The sequence below is a fragment of the Columba livia genome, chromosome 4 (assembly GCF_036013475.1).
Source record: "Columba livia isolate bColLiv1 breed racing homer chromosome 4, bColLiv1.pat.W.v2, whole genome shotgun sequence".
Classification (NCBI taxonomy): Eukaryota; Metazoa; Chordata; class Aves; order Columbiformes; family Columbidae; genus Columba; species Columba livia.
In genome coordinates, this window is record NC_088605.1 from 46,479,838 (window position 1) to 46,500,719 (window position 20,882).

The 20,882-nt window shown below is 39.3% G+C and overlaps 1 protein-coding gene across 8 annotated transcripts in view; it reads right to left on the minus strand.

Moving 5' to 3' along the window:
• TRIM2 (tripartite motif containing 2) overlaps positions 1-20,143 on the minus strand; it is an 88,856-nt gene extending 68,713 nt beyond the window's left edge. Inside the window, exon 1 of one of the 8 annotated variants that reach the window (XM_021285388.2) lies at positions 19,832-20,143. The gene's annotated coding sequence lies outside the window, so the exon portion shown is untranslated. Of the gene's footprint in view, positions 1-621; positions 871-18,575; positions 19,097-19,131; positions 19,351-19,831 lie in introns of those variants that run through there. The other 7 variants (XM_021285385.2, XM_021285382.2, XM_021285387.2 and 4 more) reach the window with 7 other exon arrangements.
• Positions 20,144-20,882: the final 739 nt, after the last annotated feature.

Sequence of the window (20,882 nt, forward strand, 5' to 3'; positions counted from 1 at the left end):
ATTTAAACTTCTGAACATCAGAAAGCATATATTAAAGACAAAAGAAGTCAGATTTGTTCTATCTCTGCATTTTTTTTCTCTGTGGAACTGTGAACAGTTCCTAATAGCAGCCAGCAAAGACAACCGAAATCTCTGAACATGACTTTGCTTTTTCTGCTGCTAGGTATATATCTTAGAATATGACAGTACCTTTCAACATTTTTGGAAGCATATATTTTTCAGTATCTCACTTCTAGTCCTTTCACACTTTTCTAAACAACACTACTTAAGATCTTGCAAACCTGCTGCTGTTTGAAACATGACTGGATGATCAAATAGTGGAAATGCAGCTAAAAATGAGCCCTAGATGCAGATTAAAATCATATTTAAAAAAAAAAAAAGGCAAGTTTAAATGGGTTGTGTCCCTACTAACTTTTTCCCTTTTGCCTCCCAGGAAGGTCTCATTTGAGACTGAAATAGTGCAGTCCTTGTAGTCATGACACTGCATACAAAGTAGCTGCTCTTTTACTTCAGACAGAGGAAATACATCAATAGCTGCCTCTGAATGACAGCGCCTACCTGCCTTGCTAAAACGTCCTTAATCTTATGAGAAAAGCCACAAGAAGACAGAAAGCTACTTACTAGTGTTCCATAGAGTTCCATAGAGCAGGAGTATCAGAGACGGAAATTCACCGTGCCTCTGTTGAGAAGATTTAGCTCTCTGCAGCATTTAGACACTTGGTCCCATTACAGCCATCAGGCGGCTGAGTTAAAGGGTGGCCTTGCACAAACATAAACAGCTTGTCAGCACAAGCCAAAGAGGCGGGCCTGCTCTGCCAGCCACAATGCGAGCCAATGATTAGCTCCTTCGCATTCTGGGTGTGCAAGATATTGTGTTTCATTCTTAAGCAGGGGAACAAGAGTGACTGACTAGGAAGGGCTAGTGCTTGACGGTTTACTGCTAGGCAGTGAAGTGCTTAAGGTGGAAGGCAAAAAAAAAAAAAAAAAATCCATAAGTCAATTCAAGAAAAGCATGTATTTGCTGCATATTCATACAACTGTTTTTAGAAAGCCCACAGGCATCCCCAATGCATTGTTCCTTTTAGGTCAAACAAACAAACAAACAAAAAACCTGTGAATTACGTTTAGCCCGTATGCGTTGTGAAAAGGTTTCACTTGCAAAGTCCCTGATTTTTCTTCACCCTTTTTCTTATTCTCATCCTTCCTAACACACTTTGTTTGCTAACACTGGGGCTTCTCACTTCTCTGTCACAAACGTTTTACCTTGACCTTCTTGACCTGACCCCCAACCTTTATTGATCCTCCTATGATTGCTTCTCTTCACCTCCATCTTAACCACTTATTCTTTTGGTTCTGATCTCCCCAAGAGAGCATGGTCACAACACAGGCACCTCAGAGTGATTCTGTGAGACAACCGAGCTGATCTAGCATCTTACTGTTGTCAAAAGTGGAGGTGCTGAGTGTCCCCTCTTCAGCACCACACCGTGTCCCCCCATCTACCTCTCCCTGTCACTGCAAGGAAACCTAATGTAGCATAGAAGCAAAGATGTCAGTTTACTGATATAAACAAAGAGACAGAAGCAGCAATGCAGGGAGTGAATACTCCCTGAAATTTAAGCTCCTTCTGATCTTGCCTCAGCCATCTATGACCTCACCTGTCTCCCCAAGTTCCTCCCTCCTTTGTTGTTTGAATTGAATTGTTCCTAGCTAATTCAATACCCTGCTTACAGCTGCTGATCCCATTTCATCCCAGCTGTCCTACTTTCTATACCTCTAGTTTGGCTGTGAGGTCTGTCTGCCACCAAAATCAGTCTCATCAAGTCTCTTATTATAACTCCCTGCATATATATCATGCTTTGTACTTCATCCTTAGCCTCTTTGAGCTCTTTTCTGCTTTGAAAATAATTAAAATCCTCCTTAAACACCATGCCGTCTTTTTGACTTTCACTGTTTTTTCTCCCACCTTTCTGATCACTTCTTCACTCAGCATCTTCCTCTTCCCCTCTCACACACCCTACTTCTTGTTATATTCTATCCAGCTTTTACTACTTCCTTGTGCAGGTTGCTGTACAACTTTTCTGTCAATGATTTATAAGCACGCATTTCTATTTTTCAGCTTTTGGCTTTTCTCCAATCTTATATTTTACCATGATTTAGGCGTTCTGTATTAAATGCCTTGACAGCTCCTAATTTTAAGATCCTTTTCTGGGGCAAATTAAAGCAGTCCAATCACACTACATTTGTTACTGTATAGTCTTGGCAGAGGTAATTTCCCTCCCCCTCTGCTTTGGTAAAGGAGCTGAGTCCCCTGCAGAAGCAGATGCTGAAGTTAGCACCTCGTTCAGATGGGCAGGCATATCGCAGCTCTCAGGCTTCTGCTGACAGGCTGCGTGTGAGTTCTGGCACATATCGCTGCATCACAATGTGCTGGGGTCACGTTTGCAAGTTTTTCTTCACAGTGAGACATCCTAGGCAAGTTCTTCAATGATATCTGAGATTCTGGTGCAATTACACGGCTCCATCAGCTGCCAGCCACGTATATAACCTACACTGACTATACTTTCATCCAGATTTCTTGTTTAGTTAACCCTGTGCTATCCACATTATCAACACTATTTTACCAGAGTTATCTTCTTCTAATATTTTTAACATGTAATTCTCTGCTCAGCTCCACTGTGTGATCACAGTATTCGATTAATTATTTTTATTACTGAGCCTGGATCTTATTCACAATGCACCTACATTGTTATCCACAGAAAATTCAGCAACTGAGATCATCTTTTATTCCATAGCCCAGCCACATTGCCTACATCCCCTGAAAGCCATGCTTTCTTGTCCTCAGCTTCAAATCCTTTTCAGAGTTTCTCCTTTCTTATTGATCCACTCCCACAGCTCTCTTCATCACAAGGCCTGTCTTTTGAGCTCTCTCTCTTCCTACAAAGCTCTCTTTTACCTCATCCTCTATGCAGAGAATGCCCTGCTTCATCAAAACAAGTTATCTATTCTTTCTTTTCTACAATCCACATGTCATAAAATATATAAAATAATGTATCAGAATGAGGGTGAGAAGCAATAAATATGCGACAAGTCACTCTGGAAAGAGAGATGTTTCACCTGCATATATAAATTATATGTGCTAGAAATTTTCTATGAATCAACCATATGTTAGGCACCTTACACTGTTAGATTTTTTTACTGAACGGGATAGGCATCAAAAGCCCTTGATGGATATGTATTAAGTGTCCAAACACTGTACATGTGATTGTGAAAAGGCTGCTATGAAAAGACTATTTGTAGATGCACAAGAGAAAGCAAGTTAGCTATTGCATCTCTTATTCCCATGGCAATCTATTTAAGATGCTAATTCAGTGTAGCCACAAATAAAGAAACAAAGAAAGAGCAAGAATGAGCTGATTTAGTGGACTATGTTGAAAAGGCACACTTTAGACAAAGTCACCCTGGGTATAACTCCTGCAACTCCACTCGTGGAATTATGCCAAGGATGAAGCTGCCTCTTTGCCCTTAAGCCTTGTATGGTGCAGGAAAATTACCAGCACTGCCAACTGTACCAAGCCAGGCACCAGCTAAGAGACATGGCCAAGCTGACTTAACAGCTTACTTTTACCAAAAGGGTCATTCTGCCCCCCCTCTTCATTGCCATTCCCAGCTGCACAGGCCTGCCCCCTCCCTTACACATACATGTTCCAGGAACAGTGTTAAAGCTCACAGACCAAATCTGTCTTGCTGGATATGTTTTTCAGACAGGTTTGTGATCTGACTCATCTCCCTGCCATGTTAAACAGCACAAGAGCCAGCACAGAAAAGCAGTAAACACATGTGGCTGGAAGCAGGAGAGAGAAAGAGGTGGAGACCAGAATCACCACCTTCTTTTCCATAAGCAGAAAGCTGGCTGTCATCCTTAGATGACACCATCCATTCTGGGTAACACCTAAAACTATGAGCCCTAAAACCATGCCACTCTTACACCACAAGGTCTCAAAAGCTCTTGTAACCCCTTGTTTCATTTCCAGCAAGCACAAAAAATGTTTTATTGGAATCTATTTTCCAAAGGAAGGTGACGTTTTAATTTAAATATAACTTTCTGAAACAAAACAAAACCAAACCCCTAAACAAAAAGCCACCATCACAAAAAAAAAAAACAAACCTCAACAACAACAAACCCCACATTTATGTTTTCTGAAAACAGAAAGTGTTTGGGTTATGAATCACCATAACTTAACTTTGCCCTCTCCCTAGGTTGCAGGCTCCATAGGGTAACATTTTGATTGCGTCCCCTTCCATATTACCGTCCATGCATCTGGCTCCTACCATTTATTGTTTGCTTGGTAAAACTGTTGGTAAAACTGTTTGTTATTGGTGGTTTTTTGTTTGGTTGTTTTTGGGGTTTGGGTTTTGTTTTGTCTGGGGGAGGGGGTGTTTTTCCTTTCACTTTTTGTGGCCTCAGCTTAACCTCAGTCTGCCTTTTCTTCTCATAACACTATCCCAGCTGGATGTCATTTTGCCTGTCCTCTGTTTCTCCTTTTGAGGCCAACAAGGAACCTCAAGCCCCTGAGGCTCAGCCTGACCAGTTCATACCTGTGCATCTGCTGAAAAGAGACCTCTCCTGCTTCTTAAGCAGTAGCCACAGATGCTGCAGAACAGAGTGGAATGAGAAGATTTTTGTCATGTTTTACTGGCAAGATTTCCATTATAAAGTGGGTCACAAGTTATTCTCAGAAAGCACACAAGCTCAAGCAATGAAAGACTTAGGATAGTGACAGAAGAAGTGAAACTCTGTAGATGAATTGTTTCATTTTTCTTTAAAAAAGGAAAACAAATGGCAGAAATGGCAATGGGGAGAGATCACGTGCAGATGCAGCACACTAACATATGAGGCTGCGATCGATAGGAACTTGGGCTTAGTCCCAGATCAGTACATGTGCATTTTGAACTTTGAGCTCTTGGACCATTTCCTAATTAGAGAGCAAGTGACAAAGTATGGAACTATTTAACCCTTTGGTGGTGCCTCATGAAGTCTAGCAAATGCCAGAAAACACTCTGGAGATATGTCTAACCCCTGGAAGCCACATCTGACTACAGGAAATATCCTTGTGCTCCAAAGGGCTTAGTGAAACAACTGCTGTCAGCACCTCACTCTTCATGGTTTTTTACACAAAAAGGTCAGGCTTACAACTACTCCTCCCTGCACTGCTGAACTGTTGCTGGGATCTCCCCCTAATCTGCCAGCTCCTCATACAGAATCTGCTTCTTTTCAAGGCTTTTCATGTCACCTCCAAGCTCATCAGTAATGCCACACCAAGGATCAGATCAAACAGAGATACATGCCTGGAACTTAATAGTGTAAATAATGCTACATTGCACACAGGGACTTGCTTCTCTTCTTTAGAGGAGTGGAAAAGCAGCATACTATTGTAAAATTGTAACTGTAACCAAAAATACAAACATTATAGCATTAGAAGCTGTGTGGAGAGCAACAAGGCTTACCTAACCAACGTACATCAACAGCTGTAATGCTATTTCTATCCTATCTGATGATCACTGGTGTTCTAGTTAGATTTGGACTAGTGATTTCATCTTTTGTACCCCTCCATAAAGTGGTAACATTATGTCCTACCTAGTTCACAGAAGCACTATGTGGATACATTTACAGTGCTTCGAAGCTTTCAGTGAATACATTCTGGACACACAAAATGTTACTACTGTTGTTATTGAGTTGAGAAATACATCCTTTGAAAGCAAATAAACAGGATAACTATTTTGGCAGGCTAACTTTTGTTTAAAATTTCCTGCCACATCTAAGGTCACTTGTTCCAAACATAACACAAATGCACTAATAAAAGGAGAGATGCCTCCAAAAATATGTGCACTGAGGGTAAAGAATAACTTTGGGGTTGTAGAACACAGTAAACCTACAAGCTTAAATTCCATCTGGGCATGTTTTCTCCTTATTTTCCTTGAGTCTCATGTCCTGGTAAGAGGTGGTTCAGAGGGCCCAAGTGCCACAGAGCTCAGAGGAAGTCCTTCAATTACAAACTGCTCTTTGCACTTGCCTTTCATTTGCCATGCAGGTGTGCTCTTCCTTACTTGCAGATTAAGGGCCTCAATTTCCTATCTCCCCTGGCAGTCTAAGCCTTAAGGTTTGTCCAGACTGCACTGTGGCAGCAGGGTACCAAGAAGTATCAAAGCTAGCTCTAAACTAGGTGTCTAGTATTCATGCTACTAAAGTACCAGAGAACTCAGTCAGGAAGAGAGGAAAATTACCCTGTTTTGGATGCCATGCTGCCATAACTGGGCTTCTATCCTCAAGCTGACTATAAGCTACTTTAAGCTGCGCTATACTACAGGCATTTCTTTATTAAATTCTGTCGATGAATCTAGACACAACATCTAAATTCCTCTGTTGTTCATGGGGTGATTCATGAACTTCTAGTGCAATTTTTCAAACAGTGCTGAAACACCCCTTAGCTATGATTAGCTTTAGATTTCACAACAAATATTTCAGAAGGACAAATGTTTTGGCTTTGGAGTAGACCTACATTCAGAGTGTCAGGTACTTCTAAAAGGAGCCACTGACACGAGCAGCACACACATCCACTCTAATTTCAAATTACAAGATGACCTGTCTCCAAGGAAAACTTTTATAGCTAACAGTATAAGCAGACAAATTTGTATAAAAAAAACATGTCATTTCCCCTATTAGGTATGGTCTTTGCAATGTGGGCTTGTTCACAAGGAAAAGGAAATAGCATCCCCAGTTCTTCACACTTCTCTGTGGGCTGAGAGGCTCCTGCTCACCCAAGGGAGATATTCAAAAGAATTCTTTTGTGAAAACCTTGCTGTCATATAACAAATAGATCTGATTAACTAGAAGACTGCCTTCGAGATAGCAGTGGCTCCTGCTCCCATTATAAACCCTATTCATCTTGAACTCAGCAGTAAATATCTCATTTGCTTCTTTGGCACAGAACTAAATCTCTGCATCAAGAGCAAAGGATGCTCAGAGCCCAGGAGGCATTTGCCCATCACAGGAAAAATGCTCAGATTAGCAATGCAGTGACCTTGGTTCAAAGCAAACCCTTTAATACGTGCCTTCCTTTTAAGCATATGAGAACTCCCACTGATTTCACTGTCACATCAATGAGGTCAGCCATGGATTTATCCAGGAACTAAAAGGAATTAACTTCCTTTGCAGACACACACACACTCTTACCCTGAATAATGGCCAGAGTGGTCTGTGCCTCATGGTGCAGACTTGTCCCTCCCCACTCCCAATGTAGATCACCATTTTACCTCTCCTTAAGTGAGACTACCCATGTGTTTTATGTCATCTGCCTATTTGCTAAATGGAGTGAGGGGGATACCAAGATAAATGCCATACGCAGCTGACTTCTACACCCCCTTCCTACCCAGCAAGCCTAGAGAAAGTGTGCTAGTTACCTAGCATGCAGAAACACTTAAATAATTTAAACACTTGAAATGGAACTGCAGAGACTCAAAGGTCAGAATCATTCACTTGAATGAACAAATGCTTTTAAAAGATGGTGGTGTACTTACAGAAATCCACAAGCAAACATGACAGTCCAAGTTTTTGGTATCCTCATATAACAGGCTAGTAAGAGGCAATTTTGATTAATTCCAGGTGTTCCCAAGTCAGGTTCCTGGTGATTACCCATTCTCCTATAAAAATAGGGCCACGCTTGTTCTCAAGCAAAGCTCTTTTACAGAGGTATTCTGAACAGTAGGAGAGGGAAAAGAAGACCTTAATATCAAAAGACATTACAAACTTTAGCCATGCAGGAAAACTCAATTAAAATATAAAAGTCTCCTTATCCAAGTACCATATGGCTAAAGCTGCCACATAATCAGAATCAAGCTACCCTCATGTCTGGATTTAATTATGTCATGCCATTTTATAGCAGCCTAAGAAAACTGAACTGGGGGTCAAAATAATCCCAGAGTAATTCTTCAGTCAACCACACATATAAGAACCTGGGTAAAAATGGATAACAGACAACATCAGCAGACTGAGCATACAAAGGCTCTTATTAAAGGCAAGAAAAACAATAGAGCCTATAGAAAAATGGCTCACTGCAGAGTGAAAGCACCACTGCTATCACACATTTCTGTGTGGTCGATAAAATTCAAGCAAACCTACTAAACTAATGCATACTAAAAGAATGGATTTCTGTTCAATGTGCTCTTGCTGATTTGAAAAGAAATGAAATTAATGAAATACTAAAATGCTTCAGAAATATATATTTTGTTATGAGTTCTGCATGTATTTAAAACAAATTCTTATTAAGAAAATATTTGTACGAATTGTAGGTTTATATAGCAACTGTAATTTGTAGGGAAAAATTTACCCAAGAACATACTTGTAATTAATATGAAGTACGAAGGAAATAACTGAGAATTAAACATGACATTTAGTTTTTTATTCATTGTGAGTCTATCTTTTTATTTGCAAATAAAAATGTCTAGATAGATTTATTGCACATGCTTACTTGGGGAAAGGAACGGAACTTTTTGAAAAAAAAAATTCTTTTAAAATATTTTTAGAATATTGAATATTTAAAATATTGAATATTTTTTAAAAAGTCTTTTGAAATATTACCTAGCCAGCAAAGAAGTTTGGGGGTATTGTATATTCTATTTCCAGCAAATAAATTTTAAAAAAATGTATATGCAAAAGCAAAACCAATGCTATCTAAATTAGCCAAGGTTTTCTGAAGATATGCAGAATGAAATAAAATTAAAATCTCTATAACGTGGATCCAGCATCACTATGATATTTTCATAGTAATATGAAATCAGGTCCATCTCAGTCTGCTTTTTGTTCTATTTCTTAACTGCCATTAAAAAACAAAACAAAACAAAACAAACAAAAAAACCCCTAAACAGACAAACATAATCAAGGAGCTCTTGAGCAAGGGCTCCCTGATTTCTGTTAAAATAGTCACAGCTGCACTGCAGCCCAGTGCTCTACCATGGCCTTTGTGTTGACCCTGTCTGAGACATGGGTTAAATTATAGTTCGCATACTGTGATACTATTTGCATGCAAAATTCAAAATGCAAAAATGCAAGGAACAACATCTGTTGTGAGGCAATATTGCACAGTACCCAGTGTCTGGATGATCAGCAGACCTTGAAATTTTCTGTGTATTCACCAGTGATTTTCTGTATGCTTTTCAAGATCAGCAATGTGGCACATTTAAAGGAGGCTTCTTAATTTGAAAGGATTGTTGTTTGCTCTTGGCTGCTTTCTGACTCAAGCTGAAGAGACCTCACAGAAGGAGGCAATGATAACTGCAATATAATTGCTAAAATTAAGCAATTGCTTGGATTTTAAAGCTATATTTCTTGGTCATTTTAAGGACAGGTTAAAGATAGCAAAAAGCACAAGTCAGCCAGACAGGAAGCTTATCTTGCAGTCAGTCCCACCTGCTTCCCTAGATATGATGATGCCTAAAACAAAACATATGTGAACCCCTTGATATTCCAGAGGAGTCAAAAGCAGTTATGTGCACAATTCAGAATAACAGGACACCTTCACTCTGTAAAGAAAACATTCCACAGATTCAAAAATCTGTTTAATGTTTGAATGAGGGAAAAAGTTAAATTTTCCAAGTAGCATTTAAAAAAATGAATTTAAAGATGTATGGATCAATCTTTTTGCCTTTCACTTCCTTCCTCATCGACAGTAATCTCAGCCTCTACAGCAAGTTCCAGTATGACTTTTTAGAAGGGGAAGAACCCACAGAAAGATTTAAAACCAGCCCAAACAGAATAAATGACCATTCAAGTTTTTTTTTTTTAAAGAAATTTTGTTACAGCTGTATTTAGGAACCTTCACGCTACATGGAGGTATTGAATTACATGATGTCTGCCCACAGCAGCATTTTTTATATTTTTAGTGCATTTTGATAGTGTCATCTGTAAGCATGGTTATTTCATATTTCTCCATTACGTGACCTTGCTTTCAGCAGTTAATAGATTGACAGCCTTTAGTTGCTGCAGTGAAATTTTTCATACTAGATGTTTGCCCTATTAAAAAAAAAAAAAAAACAAAAAACCAGCAAAATCATTGAGTTATTTCTGAGAATAAACTAAGAAAAATCAGATTGCTTTGCAAGATAATTCTGGTGCCTTTGAGAACCATTAAAATCCTCTGCTTTGCAGCAGGACCCTGGACACTAAACAATAGGGAGAGAATTTATTTCAGATAATGTCTTTTTAAAAATCACATGAATATGTACACTAACTTCAGTGTCTTGATCCATACTCATTTGGGAGATTAATTTTTGATGTGATATAGGCAGGTTGCTTTCTGTCCTTTGCTCTATTCTGTGTAGCATACCACTGATGCTATAATTTATTATGGGGTTTTATGCTGAGGATGCATTGATATGAGTACATGTTCAGCTATTTATGTTTAGTCTTGTTATTTGACACTCATTAACAGAATAACAGAATCACAAAAAGGCTCAGGAGGAGGGATCCTCTATATGTCATCTGGTCCCACACCTCTGCTCAAGCAGGGCCACTCAGAGCCAGTTGGCCAGGACCATGTCCAGTCAGGTTTTCAATATCTCCAAGGATGGAGATTCCAGAACCTCTCTGGGCAAACTCTGCCAGTGCTCAGCCACTCTCACATTAAAAAAATGTTTTCTGGTGTTCAGGCAGCACCTCCTGTGTTTCAGTTTGTGCCTATTGTCTCTTGCTCTTTTACTAGTCACTACTGAAAGGAGTCTGGCTTCATCCTCTTGACACATTCCCTTCAGGTATTTGTACACGTTGATGAAATCCTCCTCAAGCCTTCTCTTCTCCAAGTTGAATGGTCTCAGCTCTCTCAATCCTTCACGACAGGAGAGAAGGTCCTGTCCCTTCATCATCTTCATGGCCCTTTGCTGGACTCTCCATGTATCCATGTGTCTGTTGTACTGGGGAGCCTAGAACTAGACCCAGCACTCCAGGTGTGGCCTCACCAGTACTGAGCAGAGAGGAAGGCTCACCTCCCTCAGCCTACTGGCAACACTTCTCCTAATGCAGCCCAGGGTACCATTAGCCTTCTTTGCTACAAGGGTACTAATATTTGAAGAAAGCCTGCTTTGGGATGCTAGCTTTTGACACCAATTAAAGACTTGAGTTCTCATTGTAAAAATAGGTAATGGGTCAAATTCCAACTGTTTTTCTTTTACATCTGCAAACCACTATAACATCTACAATTTATAAGAATAACACACACCTGAATTTGGGCACAAAAGTTTTGGCCAAGGAGAATGGAACAAACCTCTAGAAGAGACTAGGTGAGACCAAACAATGCACACAGTTCTTTTCCAAAAAGTCCTTTCTTCTCCATTCATAAGACTGATTTATCTTCTATGATGCAGCAAGCCTCAAACAATGGTTACAAAGAGAAGACTGATAACATGTAAAGAGATTAAAACAGAAACCACATTCAGGTAGATATTTTGTTCCAACAAATAAAAAAATACTAAATACTCTGTAAAGTCTTCTAGACATCCCAGTACTGCAGTTAAATTTACATAAAGGGTTGCACCAGAGATGGCCTTAAGTATAAACCTTGCAGTAGAGGAAGGTATTAAGCAAGACACATCAAACCCAGCTCAACAAAAGAGGGCAGATTAAATTCACAAGGCACTGAAGAAAACTCTCTGGTATGAGGATAAGTATTCCCATAGGCAGCTCTCTCAGAAGACAGTACCTTTACATATTGCCCTACAAAAATTCCACAACACGAAACATGGTCTTTTATTGCATATTGTAATAACACTCTTTCCTCACTGCCAAGGGTTCCTTACCTACTTACAGCTATGTTAACCAGCTCAAGACCTCATGGTGGTCAAGAAGTAGGCTTTGCAGGTGAGCAACAGCGGAAGGTCTTGGTCCAGACAGAGCCAGTGGAATCTGTTTAGTGAATGAAGCCAAGTGAATGGAAAAAAGAGACTCCCCTGTCACTGTATTTCTCCGAGTTGGTTCTTAGTGGGATCATACTTTGTCTATAACAAATAAAATGGCCAACAATTGTTAGTAGCAACAATTAAGCCATTCATTGTGCCTTTTGGAAAATGATGGATGGAGTTTCTTGTACCATCCACACTGCAGCTGCACTCTTTATCAATTCCTCCTTCATGGAAGCTGTGCTCTTTAAGCATCTGTTCTGAGCCAGTAGATAAACAAACCACTATGGACTTCTTTGTGCACATGCCTATTGACAGACAGTCCTGTAAAGCAACAGCAATTCATTGACCTAGAGAATTGCACGGTCAGTGTGATAAGCAACCCTACATCTACTATTAGTCTCCATACCTAAGTGAACCAATCAGTTGAAGGGCTCCTTGAGCTTTTTATAACCACCTTTATTTAGATAGTTCACCAGAAGCACAGGAGATGACATAGTGGTGCTGTGCCACTGTTGCTCTGGCAACACTGAAACTTTCCTCAGTGACAAGTAGAGGGAAAGTGTATTTACAGGACAAGGCTTTCCAGATGATAGGGTCAGAGTAGTGTGGGGTCTCTGCTACTGAAGGATCTAAGCAATTTTTTCCCAGGTCCCTAAATCAGGGCTGCATAACATCAGCTCGGATTTCACCTATGGCTAGCTGGCTGAGAATCAAGGGGCATTAAAAAACTTTCTTCTTTCTGCCCTCTACAGCACTTGCAATCAGGTGAGGTCCTCACTCTGTGTCTGCCATCACATTTTCAAGAATAAAGCAAAGCAATACCTTTCAGAAGACATTTCAAGGCCAGAACCATTTTCAAAAGCATTGCCCTAAGCCAATGATGTGGCCTTCTGTTCCTCCAAGAGGACAAACTCATACTTGCTGAGAAATAAAAATAATAGTGTTTCGCATTGTGGTCCTCCTTTACACTCTCTGATGCTGACCAAGAAATTAACATTTCTGGAAAAAGGAATTAGCTGCAATTATTATTTCAGTGCATGAACAATCAAGGTCAGAACCAAAGCAAAACATCACGAGCCTCCTAATAATTACAATGAAAATAATGACTTCTTTTCTGATCAATAATTATTGATTTCTGCAAGACCTCTGATGTCCATAACATGGTGTTCATTAGAAGCACTATACAAAGCTATCCATCTTACAAGCTTCACTCTCTAAACTCTCAATATGCTCTTAAAAACAAACAAAAAAAATGCTGAAAAAAGTCTCTGTACCTCACTTCAAATTGCACAATCTTAATTTTATAGAGAAAAATAGTATTCCGACTATTCCACCCAGTAGGAATGCTGATGGTTGGAAGCCCCTTTGAGGTATAACTTTGCCATAGGAATATGTTACATTCACTTGTAGGATGGCTATTCTTGGCCCAGGCTTAATATGTATATTGCCTTGGGAACTCCGAAGATACTAAAATAATATGGGTGTTAGTTGGTCTTATTCTTTAATCCATTTTCAGCCTCATTGCTTCACTTTTATGTAACAAATACCTAATGCTTCAGCATTAACTAATGGCATTTAAAAATCTGTCTGAGGGCCACACATATTGTAACAAAGCGATAACAACCTATGGATTCATCTATGTCAGTATGGCAACACTCAGAATGTCAAGGGAGTCAATGTCAACCCCCTTTTCAAATAACTAGCCTTGACACATAGGAGGAACTACAACTCTGCATTCCACCAAGACATAGCCAAAGACACATATTTCAGTGAACCTATTTCCAGCCAAAGAAGAATGGAAACTGGTTCATTATAATGCATTCAACAGAGGTAGCTCACTTTCAGTCTGTGGAGTCCATTCTTAAAAAAGTCCATTGCATGAGTGAATTCCCACTGAATTGAAGGTGAGGAAGAAACAGAACAGAAAAAGTATTTAACTTTTAAAAATTACTCCCTTAGGTATGTAAAGGAGATTCAAAAGTACTGAAGCCTTCAAATTAAGACTATGCATCTTTCTAAAAGACAAACAAGCTGCAGTAATTTGGTTATTTCTGATCCGCTGTCTCTAAAACTAGGCCATTACTTTTAGGAATGCTTTGAAATACATGAATGATAGGATAGGATTTCAGATTGTTCTTAACAGTAATCCACACCCCTCCTAGGAACAAATTATTTTGCCTTTAACCTTCTAGCTTATCCATTTGGGAACCATACTATCATCTCACAAAAAAAGAGGCACCTATCTTAATATTCCTGAATTAATGAGTTCCACAAAATTCTTTAAGGTACAAGCTAACCAGATCGATAAACTACTGCTTTACCCATCCAAATCAAGCTGGATTTGTGATTAATTGCATGCTTGCAAATAATCTTTCAGACTGTTTTATTCATTGTTCCTTGTATGCGAAAAAAACCCCAGACATTTGATGAGTACAATAGCCCTTCATGTTTGGAAGCCTGCATTCCTTTAGAGACTTTCAACTGCTCTATGGAAGGGACAACAATGCCACTATCAGAATATATTTAAATTTTAGCTGACAGCAATGCCCATGGTTACCCAAGCTGCAATGTCAATGTGAAAAAGAGATATTATTGCAAAATATAATTTCAAACTGAAATTTTAAAATAATGGGAAATTGAAGGTATTGTATCTTTCCAACTGCAGCTTGGCCCTGTGGGATCCCTTAGATGTTTTTATTCTTTCATATACAACCAGGCTTGTGTCCTCATAATAAAAATGGCACTTAGGAATCATAGTGGCTTGTGCAATACAAATTTCCAGAAAGAATAATTATGCAATTTTGCTCAGTTATGTCAGTTACATTGCTCAGTTAAGTTATATCTTGTATTCACATGCTACAGCCTTGCCTTATGAAGGATGATCTGAAGAATGTACAAAATGAATAAATGAAATACCTTCAGAACGGAATAATGTGTTGTAATATGGCTTTGTAAACTAGACAGTTGTTCTGACTGATTTCATATGGCAGATTCAGTCCTTGCTTACAGTATAAAAACTACTGCATACCTTACACCATATAATTAAAACAAAAGGTAGCAGAAAAGACGATATTAACAGGTGTGTGACAACTTCTGAAATCTATTTGTAAGATGGGTAAGGAGCAGAGAGATGGGAAAAATTGGTCTTACAGAAAATATAGACGAAGACTCTCATCCCATGTTATGATCTCCAGTGTTCACCTGCCAGAATCACAGTACATGGTCCGTGATGAGTCAATTACCATCCAATGGCCATGTGTCATGTTGCCGTTATTTCATGTCAATAATTAACATTGAAATTTAGATCCTGTAAATAACCGCAGTTAAACATGTTTCATTGAACTTAATAATGAATATTATTACTTTTGGAATTAAGTTTATCACGAACCTTATTAACTGTGTAATTGATAAGGGTGTCTTAATGATTTTAAGGGGAATCTTAATTGTTAGCCCACAACTATTTTATAATTATAATAATGTTTTGGTCAGTTGAGTTAATTTCAATTAATAAAATTCATTAACTTTATAGCTGAACATTAACAGCCTAAGGGACATACTCCAAGTGAATCAGTAAGACAGCTTTGAAATAAGGTCACAGTAAGTGAATGTCATTTTCTTATTTTAATTACATGCAATTTCAGGCCCATGTCTAGGCAAACTCCGGTATCCTGATCACTAGTTCAGTTATAACACACTACTGACATCTGTATTCTGAATTCAGATGAAAAGTGAAACAAGAAAGGTGGTAACTGTATGATAAGGAGTTTTTGCTTTATTTTTAAAATGGCTTGTAAGCAACCTGGGGTCTCAGATTACCTTCTGTTTCTGTAACAGTACCTGGCCCAGTGATCTTCCAATAAAAGTGTTCCTAGATGCTACAGAAATAGTAAAGACTGATTATAATATAAATGCAGAATAAAATGACAATGCCATTGGTGCAAGTCAGTATTTCACATCAGGTATTTAATGAACTGATCTGACACTGCACAGGTTCTTAGGAAACAACCAAGCCCAATTGAATTTTAAAAAAATTACAGCTGCTGATGAATATATTTGGTTATTTTCCTCAGATATTTTTCTTCATGCAAAGCCCACAGAAAACAGCTGCATCCCTACCTTATTTTTTCTTTAACATTTTGAGAGATTACTAAGTAAATTGTGCCTACATGTGGCTTGCTGTTTGAAGATCAAAGTCCAAAATTCAGCCTAGGTGTCTGTGTTGTGGTAAGTTACATTAACTGGTACCTCAGTTACTTTTTTATTCCTCAAGTAGGTGAGCATACTGTTTTTCTTCCAAACAGATTTTTAAGTCTTAGTAAGCCTCAAATCACATAAATTCTTGTGGCAAAGCAGATAGAAATTTGAAGACAGGAAGAAGGCAGAAAGGAAGGAGGAAGGATTAATTCCTGTAAGATGTTTACGAGAACTTGTCCTTACCTACCTCATTTGATTCATCGTTCTTCGAGTAGGAAGTTAGGAGAAAGGAGGAGTGATCACAGAATACGGAATGGAAAGAAAAGACTAACATGGAGACCTAGTCTTTCCTATGACTACAGAAGAGATAAGGAAGTCATGGAATACAGTGTTCCAAATTTTAAAGGGGGGAGGAGGAATCACACTTCCTTTAGGAATAGAAATGAAGAACATTAAAACCCAGCTATAAAAAGTTACTTGCCTGTAGTAAGAGAGAAAACTTGGAGTGGCACAGCACTCCTATCTAGAAAGGGAAGGGAAAAAGGAGGACTATGTTCCTTTTCAGCACGTTGGTAAGTAACAATGGATTTGGCACCATTAAATCTGGTCGTTGACTGCTTTGCAGGGATTACCTGTGTTGGCAGCTAACACCGTGCTTTGCATGGAGAATACTGAGAATTCTCTTGTACTGTGGCGAGTTGCAAACTGGCCAGACAAGGTTGGTCTGGTGCAGTCACTATTCTCCGAGTGAGGTCAACCACAAGGTGAACAGGTTAGTTCCCTGATCAACCACACACACTGCCGGGCTTTCCTACAGACCAAGGTAAAGGATCAGGTAGTTTCATACCCCCCAGAAATATTTATGCGGCAGAGGGAAAACCAACAAGGCAGGCATACACAGTGACACTGATCTGTTTTCTGGGGGCAAAGGTATTTGAGAAGTTGACACACCAGCAAGCATGGGAATGCTTACACCTCAGTGCCTTCAAAGAAAGTTACAAAGCATAATGCATGTAACAGCAAATGAGGTTTCAGCTCAGGGGCTGCATCACGAAGAACTTCAGGGGATTATTTAGCATTCAGTGAACATATGCCTAAAATGTCAGTGGACACGCTACCAGAATTTCAGCATCCTGCTGCACATCAATGAACTTTGCTTAGGCTTCATCAGGTTCCATTTACATTATGGATAAGAGATTTTGGATGAAAACTGATATAAGTGCAAAAGAAAAGGCAAAAAGCTGCTTTCTTGGGCATACATCGGGAAGATGCCTGAGCAGATTTTAAATAAAACACCTCTGAAATTTTCCATTCATGTCCCAAATCTTCCCAGAAGGACTTCTGAGATTATGCATATGTGTCCTGAATAATTTCTCTACATTTTAGAGACTTAGGCAGCAGCTTTCAATGTTTAATCCAGGCAAGCAGTGGATTAACTGCCTTCAGCTGAAAGTCCCCCAGCTGACAACCTTTCCCTGTGCACATGACATTTGATGTCTGCCATTTAAATGTTTCGACATTTTGTGAGAGACACTGTCCTGAAAGGTCACCACTTGTCTCAGCAGTTGGCTGGCTGCCACTCAGGCTTGGGAAGCTTAGCTCCACAGCTGTCATCAAAAATAACCATTTTCACAGCTGAGTTTCAGGGAAGCTAAGAATTTCTGATTCTATATGAGGGAAAGAGAAGACAGGAGGAAGGAAAGAGAAGCTCCAAAATCACTTTTTACTTGCTACAGGGAAAACAGACATTTCTGCATCTACATCTGTAAGATGAGGCTGAAGAATTGCAAAAGCAGCTTATAAACAACAGATTGACCAAACATACCTGTGTTACAGCAGCATTATCAAGGGAGTTATACCACAAATATATTTAGCCCTCTATGTGCAGCAAACAACACAACACATATACTCTCTCTAGTCACTTACTTGCAGTAACCCGTTAACTGTGAAAAGGACATTTTAACATGGCTCATAAAAAGCTGACAGTACCACAATGGTCCCTAAGAAATAACAAAACCTGTAAATAAGGCAAAAAAAGTGATGTGGCAACACAAATAAACTGACTACAGCCTGCATTTCTCGTGCAATTATCTGTCATTTCTACTTGGTACTGATCACAGGCTGTTTCCAATAAGCAGATTGCGCTCACAGCACAGTAAGAATTCACTAGCCACAAACTCAATAGGACAATGGCACTACAGAAGCTTTGAATTAGAAAAGAGAATAAAAACCAAGATGCTGTTCCTTCAGAGCTATGAGAGCAACACATTAACAAATAGCAAATCTCTTCCTTACAGTATCACCACAACACTGAGAAACCTTCAGCTTCGCTGCTTCCCAACCACCTTACTATCCTACCTTCATGCCACACAGCAGATAAAGATCATCTTCATGTGCATACAGAGTGAGATTGGTGAAAAACATGCAGTGCTCACCGTGCTATGTTCATTGTTCTTCTCATGTCAGATGCAGACTTACTGGTGCCCCTTATGACAACTATCTGTTTGTGCTTCTAATAATAAGGTACTGTCGAGTTTCTTAACGAGAAGTACGGGTCTGCATTTAAGGATTTTTCAAGAAAAATATTCCAGGTGAAAAATACCATGGCAGACTTCTCCCCTATGCGTTCACAAGCCGTCTGTTACTGCTGAAGTATCTTTCTTGCTGTATATCTAATATTATCTACTCTAAGCAGAAAACCATCTCTCTAGAAGTACGTCCTGCATTTGCCTGGCTTCTCCCCTCAAAGGCAAAGTTGCAAGCAGACATTCCAAAAATCAACAAACATGACTACAAACTATTTGTTCCAGAAAGCTTTCATGCATCCCTTTCCTTCAGTAGCTCTTCCACTGAAAGCCAGAACAATACTGCAGAAAAACTCTCCCTGTCAGGATGTTTTCAGCTTTCATCTCCCTGCTTTTTCAAGCAGAACACTGAGGTAGAAACACTAATTAGCAATCTGAAAGCACCACATAGGCAAGGAATACTTACATTTGCAACTGTATTTGTGATATTTGTGCACTGATCCAGCGACTGGTGATTACAAAGAAGAGAAAGAGCTTTTTAGGCTGCCTTTCAAGCCTTGCAGCAGTGAAAAGGCGGCTGTTATCTGAAAGCTACTTATTTTCTATATGCTGTGCTCTACTTGCTTCCCATGTGCACACAACACAGCTGCCAGATTTAATAACCATGTCAGCCTGCTTTCCCCATAAAGCAGCAGAGAGATGACAGGATGAAGATGAAGTAGCCAGTGCGTTAATCTGTAGTTATGGCTGCACTAAGCCTTGAATGAATGTCATGGTTTTATTGCCCTTGAAGAAAAAAAGAAAACAAATCAACACTATTTGTGGAAAAAAAAAAAAGTGCAAAAGGATTTCAGAAATGCTAATCCATACTTGCCTCGGTGACATTGAAGTATATTAAAGAAATTTCTTTTTTTTCCTCAGTTAACAAACCCTAGGACTTAATTACTTTTTACTACATCCTGATCTTTCAGAATACATTTTTCCTAGCAGTGCATGCTTGTACCCCAAAAGAACAAACCTATTAACTGACAAATTAGTTGAGCTTCACTCCTCTCCAGTTCCTGTCTAAAAGGAAGTATTTACATACCTGTCTGTCTTTGCTGACTGCTTCCAGGGGAAAAGAAATAAATAAAATCAATAAATAAAGGGAGAAAACTCTCATTTACCGTTTACATACTCCCACGCACAGTGGTTCCTAGAGCACTGGGCTTTAGTATCTGATGTGGTCAGTTCAGTGCCAAGGTGGAGCACAGCTGTACCTCCAGTTGAAAAACCAGTTCCATGTCAAGGAAGGGTGGCCACAGTTTACATGACAAGAGAAGGTGCCAGTCATGTAATCAAAAGCAACAAACTAAAAAACGCAGAAACCTTCCCTTAAATTTACAATAGTGTGGGGATGCCGCAGAGATCATATGACATCTGTGTGCGTCTTTTTCTTTCTCTCATTTATATTCCCTTCACTTCCCTTGGAGGCACCTGTCTCAGCAGGGAGTGGTTTCTGTGGAAACTACGGACAGTCGGTTTTCCCCTGAGAGAAAGTGTTACTATGGCAACCTTACATAATGTATATGGCCTAGATTATTCTTAAAAATAATCTAATTCTCATTTTAAAATGAGAGCTGATCTGTCTGGGGGACAAGAAATACAGTTATTTAAAAACTGCATTAGAAATGTAGGATAAAAACCCCCAAATGATATTACAGATTAAATGAGAGTGTAGGGGGCACTGTCTTTGCATCACTGACAAAGACAAAATAATTTGTAAATTCCAGTAAACAAGGTCTATTATTTAGCATTTGTGGGAAGCATTTACTTGCCATTATGGCTCAACGTAGCAATCAATAGTGCATCTTACAGAGTGGAGCTTTTTCTGTGTGCTTATTTTTCCAGCAAGTAGGATCTCAGTGATGTAAGCACAAACACTGCTTACTTCTACCCTGTTCAAAACTGAAAATCAGCTTCGAAGTCACTGTTTCTACACTATGAAATTGTGCTATGCTAAAAACTCAAGAAAGGGCCTGAAAAGAGCTGTAAAAGTCAGCGAGGCATAGTATGCAGTGGAGCAGAATCAAAAAAGACACACAGACTTTTCTCTTGGCTCAAAGGAGACAAGCCTGCCCACAGCCATGGTGGGGAGGGCAGATCTGTCAGATTCTATCAGGGAGACATGGAGGCTAGGGCCTTGATAATAAGGCTGTGCAGGGTGAGGGGGCTTTG